At 44.9% G+C, this 13044-nt stretch overlaps 1 pseudogene; it reads left to right on the forward strand.

The window, feature by feature from the left end:
* The first annotated feature begins 256 nt into the window (after window positions 1–256).
* LOC120602666 (uncharacterized) lies at window positions 257–375 on the forward strand (annotated as a pseudogene).
* Window positions 376–13044: the final 12669 nt, after the last annotated feature.

Here is a 13044-nt window from a genome sequence, read left to right on the forward strand (position 1 = left end):
CTAGGACCCTGATAAAGTATGTAGCATAGAAAATGTAGCCCACATGCAGACACGAAAATACAATACCTTTCCCAGGAGACACGATGGACTATAATGGCTTCTTTGGTTCTAAGAAACAATTGGACATAAAAATAGAAGACTAATTAGCTTTAATTAACACATTTGCTTATTATCCTTCCTTGCTGGTGACATTAGCTTATGCTCAGTCTTTGGTTGCAACACACACCTTGTTCTTGGAGTTTAAAGTCAAGGTCCTGTCTACGGCCATGCCACCCTGAACAAGCCCAATCCCGTCTGATCTCGGAAGCTAAGCAGGATCGGGCCTGGTTAGTACTTGGATGGGAGACCACCTAGGAAGATCAGGTGCTGTAGGCGTGTAAAAAATAAATAAACAAATAAATAAATAAGGGATTGTAAGCTGACAAGTTCCTTGCAGCCTGTGAGGTCAACCAAGGGTTGTCTTGCCTAAAAAACTAAAATAAAATAAAGTCAAGGTATGGGAAAGACCCCAGCATCCGCCGATCCACTCAGGGCGCCCGAGAGGCCTCTGCTGGCCTTGTGGGTCCTCCTGCCCTCTGGTTATGAAGAGCTCAGTGCCTGGCTGGCCTGAAGTCAGCTCAGCAGACGGGGAGAGGCTGGCAGCAAGGGCCCTCAGCGGGGGTGGGGGAGGGGGGTTTCTCATCCCTGGCCACTGAGACTCCAAGCCTACTGTTACTTGATTTCCAGATATTGCTTCCTGTCCAGTCCTATTGTTAAGTCATAGTTAATACCACTCTCTGTACTGGGAGACTGACCACATTAAGAAGAAGAAGAACAATTAATAACAGCGGGCATTCGTTGGCTGGTTGTAATGTACATATGCATTCTCTCTCTTGGTTCTCGCAAGAACTTATCATGAAGGTTGCACCATTAGCCCCTTCATAGATAAGCGGAAGCTTAGAATGCAGAGGTCACTTGCCCAAATCGTAAAGCTGACAGGTGGCCACCTGACTCCAGAGTGTCTGTTCCTGACCACTGGGCCACACTGTCTACCTTCTCATTGATAATCCTCCCTTATCAGTTGACATTGGATGCAGGTTGGTTCAATTTAATTCCACAGCAATTTCGAAGTGCTTATCACATGGAGGCCATGTGTTACGTGTCATAGACATTTCTAGTCAAAAGGCAGAATTCCCAGCTGCATGGATCTTACAGCCCATGAGACCAGGTTCTGCTGTGGCCACCACCTCAAAACCTCAATGATTTAAAATATGTGACGTTTATTTCTCACTCATGCTCCATGACCACTGCAGGCCAGCTGGGGTCTCTAGTCATCGTGGTCACTCAGGAACCCAGGCTGACCAAGCAGCCACCACCTCGAACACTAAAGGTCTCTAAGGAGAGGGGGGAGAGAGAGACACGGAGAGTAAGTTCCCTCCAGCAGTTCAGTGCTCATCCCAGAACGGACACACACCACTTCCGCTCCCTGAGCATTGACCACAAGTCCGCAGCCCCGCTCACGCACAGAGGGCCCCGGCGGTACAGTCCCATGATGATGACACCACATGCAGGATAAGACAAGACCCACTGCCTCACAGGACAGAATGTGGTGCATCACAAGCTAAGTGGCACGGGTTGAAAGGGACTGGAAAATAATGTCCTTTGGCGGGACTAGGAATGGCTTCAAGGGGGAAGGACGGGCTTTGTGAGAGAAGGCAGACTGCAGGAGGCAGAAACTGGGGGGCGGGGTGGGATGAGAACCCAGATGAGACAAGAGTAAGAGCAGAGGCTCTGAGTGGGGGACGGGGAGGCCACTGCAGGAATGACAGTGCAGCCTGGAGCACAGAGTTCAAGCGGGTGCAGAAGGATGAGGTGGAAGGCCGGACCGAGGCCGCGTGGAGAAATCTGCTATCAGTTTGGTGGCCCGTGACGCACTGGAAGGGGTAGCTGTGACATGATTAAAGCTGGGCTTTATTCAAAAGTTTCTTCTGACAGTGGCACAAATGGGAGTGTAAAGTCAAGGCTTCGGGGCAGGTGGGAAGCTTACACAATCTTTTAGGCGAGAGAGGAGGAGAGTCTGAGCTGGGGGCCAACGACGATGGAAAGTAGGGGAAGGGGTGGAGATATATGTGGAAACAAAACTTCAGAGCCACAGAATCAGACATGCCATCAGGCTAGGTAACCAAATGTGACCAGAGGAAGCAGGTGAAGGAAAGAAAATGCCTTGATTTCAAGGCTGCACGAAGTTCTTGGGTGTCATCAATGGGACCTTCCAAGAATCCACAAGCGGTCTCTAAGGCAGGGTCAAGACAAACCTTACTTTTGTAGAAAACAGCATGCCTCTGGTCCCATAGATGTCTTGTTGGACAAGAGCTTGAGCTAACCCTATAAAATATTTTCTTCTCCCAGGAACATTGGAATTAATCCACTATTTACTAAGTGAGCTGTAGAATTGGTGTGCTGACCTTATACATTGACACTGACCATGCAAAATATTTTCCACAACCTGTAGTGTCTTTTTGTAGGGTACTGAAGCTGGTGTGAAAATATGTTTCCTGTATTCCTTGGACTTAGAAACATATGTATTTTATAAAAACATTTTTAGAGACATTAAGGAGTAACAGTGTGTCAATGAGTTTATTCTATATGCGTGAACAAGAATTCAGTTCAGGAAACCTGTGATAGGTCCTGGGGTTTTTGCAGAGCTGGTAGTGTGTTACACACTGATCACTGTCATGAAAAAGTCCAAGGTTAAATTAATCCTCCTTAGATGGAAATAAAATCAAAATCTACCAGGCTAAGGTGGTTTTAACTTTAATCCAGTCTTGCACATATCAGAGAAGCTTGGCAAATTCCCTCATCTAATCTTCCTTGCACAGCAGGTGTATCTATAAAGGCTTAGGCTCTGCTTCTAAGTAAATGTAAAGCTTTTGTTTTATAATGAATTCTATGCATCAGTAAACATACTTTAATGTTTTATGTTGTTGCCTTATAATTAGATCAGAAATTAGACAGTTTAGTACAAAGGAGATGCAAAGCCTGGAAATACATCAGCTTTTTCTTGAGTTCGTTTGTTTGTTTGTTTGTTTGTTTGTTGCATATCATAGACAAGCACGTTGATTCCATATCGAAGGAACAGGTTCTTGGAGCGTGAGTCACGGATATCATGTAAAGTCTTGCTACTTAGAGTGTGGTCCTTGGACCAGCAGCATCAGCAGGACCTGGTTGCTTATTAGAAATGCAGAATCTCAGGCCTCACCTCAGACCTATTAAATCAGAATCTACATGTTAACAACATCCCCAGGAGATTTTTGTGTACACTGAAGTCTGAGAAGCACTGACATAAGGGACCCAATACAAGGAGTGGACTAAAGAAAGTTAAATGACACATGACCCACAACCCTAACTCTAACCCTAATCCTAACCCAACAGTCTTTGAATTTTGGCTCCATCAATTAAACAGGAGAGCACATCTGTCTTTCCTTTGCTTTTGGTAGGAAAAAAACATTGCCTAGAAGAATCTCCTCCCTGGGACTTCACTGGATCATGGAGGTAGGTACAACCACCCTAGATTTCGAAAACAATCTGAAGCATTTCCAGGGGTCCAGAGGAAATATAGCTCATTTCTCCACAAAACCTTTTCTATTCTGGGAGCTCCGAAGGCATGGGATGAGCTCGTAATGATGGGGGATGCTCCGGGATTCTGCATCTGCCCCAGCAAACACCGTCCTTCCAGGAGAGATGGAGGATCTGACACCCACAGGAACCTGGCTAGATCGGGGGAAGGCTTGGGATCACGTGGGGTGAGGGAGGACAGCACTAGGGTAACTGGTACCCAGAATCACCCCACTATTCCCCAGCCCATAGGAAAAGCTGTCCCCAGCCCTGCTGAAAGGCGCAAAAACATTAACTGCCTGTAATTTTGACACGTCAGATATTTAATAAGGAACAAATTAGCACTTGGGTCTTTTTTTTTTCTGAGACAATCCAATTTCTACGCCAGGCACCAACTTCTATATTTCAAAATGCATTTTTGAAGGTTAATTAGAGAAGCGGCGGAGACAGTGTTTTCCAAGAGGGATTTTTCTGGTTCCTTCCAGGTCTATGGATGGCAGAAAAAATAACTTTCAGACACTGTAAATTGAGTATGTGAATCTGTGAGAATAAACCCATCTCATTAGTCATCATGTCAATTACAGTATCTAAGGAACAATTTTGTAGCAATAGCATATTTATTTGATGTTGTGAAAGCTACCTGGACCCACTATTAGGATGGTATTTGTTCTTAATGCTCCGACTACCTCTTTAACAAGATGGCACTCCATAAAAATTTAGTGTGTTCCTACTGTAATTAAATGGCCCTAGTCATTTTTGCATTTATGATATAAACTATAATGGCTGTAAAATCCCGCAATTAACTTTCCTTGCGCCAACATTTCATACTTGAGAAATTCTCATTACAAATTTCATTACTGATTCACTTATCGGTAATTTGTCCTGTGTAACCTAAAGAATATTAACAAATTTAGAGTCACTTTTGCTCTATTAAAAACTAAATGTGAAAGTCTTTCGCCTGGCGAGTCCATCTTGATATTTCAAAGGGCCCCAACATCGTTCCGGAGCAGTGGGGAGGATGGGAAGGGAGAAAACCATCTGATCGGAAAGAGTGGAGCGAATGTGGAAGGAAATAAGTGGGTGTCACTGAGCTCATCTGCTTTCTCAGCGAGAGGCCCGATGCACTTGACCCCGTCCCAGGGGAGCAGGGAACAACCGGGCACATGTGGAGACAGGACAGGGAAAGCAAACGAAGGCCTGGGGCTTTATGCCCAAGGCCTGGGGCTCGTTCCATGTCTGCTTCAGTTTTCTTTCTCTCTGGGAGCTGAGGTGGCTGGAGGGTCCCCTGCAGGGTTGTCACCGGCTCTTCTGCTGTGTGTGTTTGGTAGAAAATCTATGACAGCAGCAAGATGGAAAAAGAGTTCTAAGGGAAACAGAAAAACGACAGAGAAGGGACTGTGGGACATAGGGACATAGGGGGGACATAGAAGGGACATAGAAAATCTATGACAGCAGCAAGATGGAAAAAGAGTTCTAAGGAAAACAGAAACGACAGATCTGAGGGACACTTGCATTTCAGTTTTCCATTTCCGGAGGCACCGACAGGCGTCTGGTGAAAATCGGAGAAGCTTCCACCTCCTCTAAACTTCCTCCCCTACGTTGTAAGGCAGAAACGAATGTACGCCCGCATCACAGTGACATATGTGCTCACTGACCTGGTGTCAGGACACCTGAATTCTAGTCCTCCTTCTGTCACGAGTTTGCTGGGGGACTGTGGCAAGTTTTGTAAGCTCTCTGGTCCCGGTCCTGTTTCTGTCACCCTACCAGAAAAAGAAAAGGGATTCACTAGAATGACTGCTGAGACTCCCTGTGTTCCTCCAAGGACAGCACTTCCCAGGAGACAAAACCCAGAGCTTCTCTTCTTCCAACAGTGGGTGACTTTGACAGTGCCCAAAGCCCTGTTAGCCACTGGATTTCCATGACAATGGTCCCTCAAGGAGCAGCCTGAGTAAATATTTTCCCCAATAACATCCTATCTCAACATTTCACTGCCTTCGTAACTGCGTTCATTTTATTCTAATTTGTAATTAACTTTTACAAAATTAAATTGGAGATAGAAAATTACTGTCCTGACATAAAGAATCCTGCAGCTGGATGTAGCAGTGTTCGCACAATCAACAGCACGATTCGTAAATGAGAGAAATGTTGTCATACTTATTACTTCTGTGTGCTCCATCTTTTATAGGATATTACAGTGTAAATGGAAAATGTATATGATTTAACAAACCTCAAAAAGAAATGGCCAACTAACCACACAACTGGAACAAACTGTCCTGCCCCCTCATTATGGAGCTGTCTCATGTGTCTTTGACCACCCAGAGCCCATTAAAAACACCTCAAAGAAAGGATGCCCTACACTGTGCAGCTTCAAAATCCATACCAGGTTGGAACCCTTGATGGCCGTATAAAATGAGGAAAGAGTTCCTTTCATTTTTCATCCTAGGAATCAAGCAACAAACGTGCTATCTGGCCCCATAAAGCCGGCTGCTTCCCACCACCACATGGCCAAGCCAAGTTCCTCACCACCATAAGGACACAGAAACCGAGCCCCCTAAACAGCGGCAGAGGAGGGGGCTTTCCTCCCTCTCCAGATCTTTAGCTGACTTTTAGAGGCTTACGAGTTTGAAGTTTCTTCGTTTTCAGAGCGCCAGAGCTCCCATTTGTGGATGATTGCCATTTTTCAAAGGTTTCCAGCTCATCCAGGAATTCATTTTTAGGGCGGTAGCAGGAAGGGCGGGGGATGGAGAAGCCCGGCGCGGTCTAAACCCATCCCCGGCTCCCGCGTGGGCGCCCTCGCCTCGCCCGCGCCCCTCTGCGGTCCAGTTTGGAAAGTGGAAGCCGGCGGTGGAATCGCGCCTGGATCACGTGCACTGGCTTCCTCGGAGCCTCGTGTGATTTCTGTAGCTTCCAGCAACGTGTGGGATACACTTGCGCTGAAGAATTTAATGACTTGTTTTACTGCTGCCTGCCATCGATATTTATCTATATTAACTGAAGAAAGGCATTACTCGGACCGGCGTTTCACACCTCTGAGCATTATACAGTCATTCTAAAGTCGGCAGTTGTGCCAAATTCTGTGGGCAAACACAGAGCTGCCGTATGAAGAAATAATCCAACTCGAAGTTTTTAAACTTGAATTGTCTGCAGCAATCTGGAAAAACTGAAGCCCAAATTATTCCAGTTGCTATAGGTGAGAATAACTGGATAAAAAGCAATGGAACCCATCTTTTCTCTGCTTGGTTTTTCTTGAATTAACAAGAGCACCTTGCAAATATACGTAATAGAAAAAGAAAAACTCTGACAAGGTGATGAGTAAGTACTATGCTTCTTTTTGCCTTCATTGGTCAGGCAGCCAGGCCGAATGATCCCTTCCACATTTCTCTCTCCTCCGGTGGTCAATTTTCTCACTCTCCATTTCCCCCTGCCACAGAGCTTTCCCTGACCCCACTTTTACCATCAAACATTTCCTGGTTTGCGTCTCTTCAATGCCCTTATTGAAAGGGTATCTTGCTTACTTGCTGGTGTGTGCACTGGCTTGCTTACTGCCTCCCTCCCCACTAGCGTGGAAGCTCCTGGAAGGGCAGAGACAAGCCAGGCCAACACCACTATCTCCGGCACAGAGCACAGGGCCTGGTATGTGGCGGGGGCCATTTCCCAGTTGCAGAATGAATCATCCATTCTCGGAGGACACAAGCTCAAAGCACAGTGGGTATTTCTACTACTTGTACAAACCACAACATTTTGAGCCAACAGCTTTAAAAGGATCATTTAAGCACCTTATGCTTGAGCTCTCCTCAAGGACCAGCATCTTCAAGGGTGGGAGGATGTGAGACCAGCTGGGTCAAACTTCACCTTACAGTAGAGAGAACTTAGTCCCAGAGGGATGAGGAGACTAGCCCAAGTTCGTCTGGCAGTGGCGAACTTGAACTCGGAAGTGACTCCAGAACTCGGGCTCCTGGAGGCCTGCCGGCTCTGGCTCGTTCTCAGACAGCATCTTTTGTCTCCAAAGGTAAGCTCTCCAGCCAATGGCTTCTAGAATGGCTTGACTTTCACATTCTGGTCTGAAATGTACTTCCTATAATTCTCCCATCTTCAGAAATTACGTTTATGGGACAACTGGGCAAGAGAATTAGTTCTCAATTCATAATAGATAAGGTTTACATTTTTAATAACAGAGTTAGGACTTCAGAGAACCTTATAACGGCGCTGTTAGCCCACCACAGGTAGGTTTTCTCTTCATCCAAGATTACTCACCCAGTGACTTTACACACTTCAGAGGAAACACAAGACTTGGAAATAGAACGAGGATAGAAGGGCGCCTGTTCAGTGTGAGTCTGATTCTCAGTCTGTCTGAAGGTGCGAGGGCCGACTGTTGTTTGGTGGATTCTGTAAAGCAGGACTGACACATTGCACATTTTCTTTAAAAAAACATAAAGTGGAATTAATTTATTTTCATTTGAATCAACCGGAGATGCCCTGGAGAACGGCCTGCAAGGCTGAGAAAAATCATTGAATTGAGAAGCCTGAAAACCAGTAGGTAAGACCTTGTATATATCAATCCACATTCAGGCACGACTTTTAGTATGACTTATAAAGTATGTGTGTCCCTAAATAAATAGATAGGGATAGATTTAAAGGGGGTAAAATAAAAAATGATTCGGAAAACACTGCTGCTGCCTGCTGTTCATAGAAAACAAGGAAAGCCATAGATCTAATTTTGTGTCATCCTAGGTACTCGTATTCACAGTAAATGAGATTATTTACTAAAATCAGTATCTTTTCTCTGATTACCATCTGCTTATCAATAGTTCTGGATAAAATTAATAGCAACGGTAAAGAAAAGCATGGTTCATAATACGGAGCAGAATCGTTGAAAAAGGAAATATGTAAAGCTTTCTTTCAACACCAAATCAATATCCCATTTTCTTAGTGATTAATCCAAATGAGCACCCAGCTCTTCACATTTTAATGGATATATTATCTCAATCTTTTATTTACTCTCTGTATTTCTAAAGCAGGATCGTTTTAGCATCAGTTGACCATCTTATCGATATTCCTTGTGTTAGGTCAGTGGAACATGCACAGATGAACAAACGGGTTTAGGTCTCTCAAAATTAGGATACAGAAATATTTTCTTCATTCTTTCAGGCTAACGAGCAGTGACAGGTATTCAAAGCATCAGACTGTCAAAACTATGACTTCTCCTGTCGTCTGCATCATAATCTGTTTCTTAGTAACACTTGGTCTGAGCAGCAGTAATAAAATTAATTATACTTCATTTTGCTGCCTTTAACAGTATTGACCAAATTTAAGAACAAATGAGAAGTGCTTATCAAGCTTGAAGAAAATAATCCATCAGTGGCACAATTTAAATTCTCTGCAGTTCTCTTATTAATCAAAGTAACACTTACTATCCTATCTCCACTTCCCATTAACAGTCATTAAGCTCTGCTGCTGATTGAAGCAATTTCTTTAGGGACCTCAACCTCATTTTTAAGAGAAGCTTCTTTAGTGGAAAACAATAATCATATAAGCACGGCAACTTAAAAGAGAGGAAGAGGTTCTTCAATCATGTTCTGACCTTGGTATTTTCTAACAGCGGAAGTTCAGAAAAGCACACAGACTGTGGGACCCGCAACCCTGAGGACGGAGGGCCCGCCCTCGCCTCAGCTCCCGAAGGGGACACGCGTCCAACAGCGAGGCGTGGACTTGGCTCGAGCGCCTCACCAGCCGCGCGGAGCCACCGCGGCCCTCGTTTCGTTCTTGCGCTTACAACGTGAGCTGCGTCTCAGAAACGGGGAACACGCCGACAGGGGTTCCCCAGGAGGACCTTTCCCTGACCTGCGGTTCCGAGGAGGCCCACGGTGGGCTGGCGAGGGGAAGGCCTGGCGTCTGAAGAGTTGGGTTTGGAGGGCTGCTCCCCGCTTCCAACCCACGGGACCTGCCTCCGTCCTTCTCTGAAATGGAAATAATAGTATCGTCTGCTAAGCTTGCCTCTCCGAATCGTTGTGGAAACCACACGAAAAATATATGTGAAAGTCCTTTGAAAGCGCTGAACACTGTAGTCCAGATATCAACTATTCGAGCCCCAGAAGCCACAGACGGTGTTTCATTCAACCCTCCCCCCAGGTCCTTGCCGGCGTTGATGCACAGTAGGTGCCCGGTGAGAGCTGAATTAATGCTAAAGAAGCCCTATTTCTAAAAATGAGAATAAGATGACTCACATGATTGAAGTGGAGTAATGGTCTTTTTCAAAAACACCCATCATGCACGGAGGGGGCTATGGATATGCACAGCACAACTCAAGGGCACTGGGAAAAAAAATTGCTAGAAAAAGGGAATTGAGAGAGCGATGTCTGTAGGGCTAAAAACAGGTCTGTGCTCAGGATGACTGAGGAACCCATCTGAGGAGGAAAAAGCCCAGAGTATGCTGGTGATTGGCGAGGTAAAGCAACACCCGCCTGCCAGTCTGGTGCCCACCTCTTCTGCCCCTTGGGATTTCACGTCTGTGCCCCTGACCGCAGATCGAGGAGGCAGGCTGTTTATAGTCAAGTCACCAAGTTGAAGGCCAAACGATCGCATGTCAGGATGAGGAGTGGACTTGGGAACTAGGCTGTGGGCTGTATCTTCTCGGCAGCAGCTGTGTGTCGTGTCAAAGCAGCTGGGGTCCTGAAGTCTCCTCATCTGCAGAATCCCTCAGAAACCAGCGTCTCCTCTGGTTATTAATCGTAACTCACCATAATCCCAATATTTGTAAAACCCTGATACAGTATGGCACTGGCTCTGAAATCTCAAGCTGGTAAAACACTCAGTGTTCATCCTGCTCAATCTTACTAATGAGGACACAGGCTCGGAGAGGCCCAGGGGCTCTCGAGAGGGACCGCTGCACGTCTGTCCCCTTGTTATTTCTATGCTTTAAACATAGAACTCTTTTGCTTTGAGTTTAGCTCAAAGATAAGGGTTTCAGAGAACGGACAGGTGAGACAGATCCATTCTTTTTCTTTAATGGTCAATGTCTCAGGAGAGATAAATCAAGACCTGGATCTGAATTTGCTTGGCCAGCGTAGACGTGAAGACGCCTTTCAATAGGGTATCGGGCCTGATGCATAAAGACAATCATACAATCAATGAAGAGACGGAGGCACCTCAGATTCTGATGACCACTGATGTTTCCAGCTGCAAACCGGGCCCTGTCCTAAGAGATTCCCAGAGGCCGGAAGAGAGCAGAGTTCAGCGGGCAGTGAATTTTCTTCCCTCGAGGAAACGAAGGGCACCATCCACCACTTAATTTCCGGTAAGACGTTAAATGTATGATCGTCTAAGGAATGAAACGCTGAGCTGAATTTTCGGATCAATGGAATACCTACTCCTGTTAAAGCACTTAGAAAGGAAAACATCCACAAAATGTCCCATTAGGCTGACAAATTTATAACACTATGAAAAGGGTGCCAGCAGTTTCTAAGCCGAATAGAGCATTGCGTTTAAAGAGCATGAATGGATTTGAGTTCGGCAATATTTCATCTACACGAACAAGTTTAGCTATCACATCTCTTCCCAATATTTCCCACATTTACTTTATACCAGGCCTATGTACACCATGACAGAATGCGGACATCATCCTAAAAAATAAGTAGTAAAATGAATGATATTAAATGGACTTTCACAGCATGAAGATGTGGAAATATATTCTTCTCCTGATGTGTGGGGCTGTACAGACATGAATGCCATTAGCATTAATGGTAATTATGTGCGTAAATCCCCACGCTCAGGATGAGAATATGCCCCTTAGTTGGCGAGTACAATGACGGGCTCATTCTTTGAAGCTAGAAACAGCTGAGACTTTTTTTCCCCTCTAACTGGGAGAAATATACAGAGTGGCTCCGAGCATAAAATCTGATCACCCACTCACAAAACATGCAGTTCGAGCACTTGAAACACTCTTTTGCCTCAGAAAAGCTGCAGATGTAGGAAAAAGTCTCAGAGACTGTGGATCTGAGTATTCTAGCAGTTTATGCTTTATCATTCATAGTTTCCTGTCACCTTTAGGGCGGTTACACTACAGGAGCTAGACACTCTCATAATGAACTCGTTTTATTATGGTCCGATAGCTATTGAGAATAATATTTTTCAGTCAACCCAGAAAGGGCCGTTGAGCTACAATGAAAATTTGCAGAAAGTAAGCAAATTTAGCATCCTGTTCACCAAAGCCAATATATTCTAATCTCATTGAAATGGGCAGGCAGATGACAGTGCCAGGGAAAAGGTTCAATCTTCTCTTTTTAATTCTTAAATTAATAAGGCAGTGTGACCTCAGTGTTTGGTTAGGCCTTGCCTTACATAGTCGGAAAACAAAAAAGTCCTCTTTGCCAAAAAGTCGGACAATATTAACACAGAGGGCCGCCTGCTTTGTGAGTTTGCAAACACTCCATCAGGGCACGACAGGGCAAAGAGACACGTGTAATTAAAATATACTAAAAAAACAAGCCATCGTGGCTTTCAATTACAATGGAACTAAAAAAGCAACCATATTATTTCTACAAACTATTTTCACTTAGCACAGTTCAGATGGAATTATTGCCATGACCTTTTAAAAATGTGAAAGAGTGAATCAATACCCTTTCAGAGGCAAGACTGCAGGAGCAGAATTGGCCATGCTGTAATGGTGTGTATTTCTGCATCAGGAGGCAGTTGAAACCTAATTATCGTCAATCACATACAAGGTACCTCCACGTACTGATGAGCACGGGCAGGAAGCAGAGTCCGCGGGAGGGTCCGTGAATGTAGGTCTTCGACGGGGAGGAGCATGTGCGGCTGAGGGACTGGGGACCTCAGAAGCCCTGAACCAGCAGAGTAAGGCTTACAGGTGAGTTATAGGGACTGTCACTCATTTACAATAACTAACACTGGCCTGTCAGAAACAGCCACCTGTAAATGATGTACGAGTGGCTGGCAGCCTGCCATCCTCCGATAGACCTTGCAGCCAAGAATCACATTTTATCGTCGAGGTCATCGGAATGCTTACTTGGATATATGCCATATATTATTAAAAAATAACAAACAGCCAATCAGCAACATTTCTTAAGTCTCAAGGGCAAAATGACCAACTTGCTTTTAGAAAATAGGAAACAAGCATCCAAGATGCATTTTAGGCCGTGATTATTAATTGCTTCTCTCCATATACAAAGAAGCAACACTACGGAGAGGCCTGAGGTCGGTGATACAATGTCAGATGGAGAGATTACATATGGATATTCACTTTTCCTAAGCTGTTTCATCCCTGATGCCCACAAAAAAAACAAAAACAAAAACAAACAAACAAACAAACAAAAACTTCTCTTCACCAACAGTGAAGGTCCCAACTGCTAGACCATGTGCTGGTGACAAGTTCCAGGCTGAGAAAGCCACGGAAACCAGTTAGCAAGGTGAGGAAATAAGGATCTCGGGTTTGAT

This window comes from Pteropus medius, unplaced genomic scaffold, assembly GCF_902729225.1.
Source record: "Pteropus medius unplaced genomic scaffold, Ma_sr-lr_union100, whole genome shotgun sequence".
Classification (NCBI taxonomy): Eukaryota; Metazoa; Chordata; class Mammalia; order Chiroptera; family Pteropodidae; genus Pteropus; species Pteropus medius.